At 34.9% G+C, this 1,606-nt stretch overlaps 1 non-coding gene across 1 annotated transcript; it reads left to right on the forward strand.

Moving 5' to 3' along the window:
- The first annotated feature begins 1,533 nt into the window (after positions 1 to 1,533).
- On the forward strand, positions 1,534 to 1,606 carry TRNAV-GAC (transfer RNA valine (anticodon GAC)). The gene has a single exon. It is a non-coding gene; the product is annotated as a tRNA-Val (tRNA).

Genomic DNA, 1,606 nt, shown 5'->3' on the forward strand with positions numbered 1-1,606 from the left:
GGTTGAGAAGTGAGAAAATATAGGCAATATAGGCAGAAAACACTTTTTAGAAATTTGTGAAGAGCAGAAAGAGAGGATACAAGATGGGGATATGGGGTATATAAAAGCTTTTTTTTTTTTTTTTTTTAATAGGAAATGCTTGAACATACTTACAAAACAACGGGGAGGAATTCCTGCTTCTGGTACGGCTCACAATTTTCCAGTAGACAACAACTATAAACTTTGAACTAAGTACAAAAAGCAACTGTTGGGAGAGAAGAACAAGCAGAGACTGGGAGGGGTCAACAACTAGAAGGTGGACAGAGCACTGGAGAGTTTTCCTTTTTAGGGCAGGCCACAGTCGTCATTAAAATGGGCAGCTAAAATTCTTATGAAAACTATAGTCACAGCTGCTAGGAATTGACAGGGATAGTCTCAGACAAAAGAGAACAAGGGAACTTGAACCCTCATTCTGCATACACACTCTTCTGTAATAACAGTGGATACAATTCACAATTACTCAACATACAAAGAAATAGAAAAACATGACTTATTTTCAAGAAAAAACACAATCAACACAAACCTACTCCACAATGACTCAGATGGTGAGACTCACAGAAAAGGAATTTAAAACACCAATTATAACTATATTCCAGGATATAAAGGAAAATATACTCATAATAAATAAAAGAATAGAAAATAAGGCAGAGAAATAGACATTGTTAATAAGAACAAAATATAAATTCTAGAACTAAAAAATTACATATTTAAGAAGCTCAATGAACATCAAGCAGGATGATTACAAAGAAAACCACACTAGGTATATCAGTCAAACTGCTAAAAACATTGACTGAGGACATTACACTAAGGAAAATAAGCCAGTTACAAAAATACAAATATTGTATAATCATTATTATATAAAATACCTAGAGTAGTCAAATATGTAGAGTCAGAAAGTAGAATGGTAGGGAGTGATTGTTTAATGTGTAGAGATTTTGTTTTGCAAGATGAAAAGAGTTCTGGAGATGGACGGTGATGATGGTTGTGTAACACTGTGAATGTACTTAATGCCACTGAACTGTACACTTAAAAATGATTAATATGGTAAATTGTAAGTTATGTGTATTTTACCACAATTAAAAGTAATAACAAAGGGTATAAAGACCATTCAGTGGAGGAAAAGACAGTCTTTTCAACCAATGGTGTCAGGAAAATTGCATATCCACGTGCAAAACAATGAAGCTGGATCCTTACCTAACACCATACACAAAAATTAACTCAAAATAGATATTAGACCTAAATATAAGGATTCAAACTATAAAACCTCTTAGAAGAAAATACAGGGAAAAAGTTTTGCAACACTGAATTTGGTTATAATTTCTTGCACAAGACACCAAAGGCACAGGCAACAACAATAAAAAAACAAATTAGACTTCACAAAATTTTTTAATATTTGTGCATCAAAAGACATTATCAGGGCCAGCCTATGGCTCACTTGGGAGAGTGTGGTGCTGATAACACCAAGGCCACGGGTTCAGATCCCTATACAGGGATGGCTGGTTAGCTCAATTGGGAGAGCGTGGTGCTGACAACACCAAGTCAAGGGTTAAGATCCCCTTACCGGTCA

Source organism: Cynocephalus volans, chromosome 7, assembly GCF_027409185.1.
Source record: "Cynocephalus volans isolate mCynVol1 chromosome 7, mCynVol1.pri, whole genome shotgun sequence".
Lineage (NCBI taxonomy): Eukaryota > Metazoa > Chordata > Mammalia > Dermoptera > Cynocephalidae > Cynocephalus > Cynocephalus volans.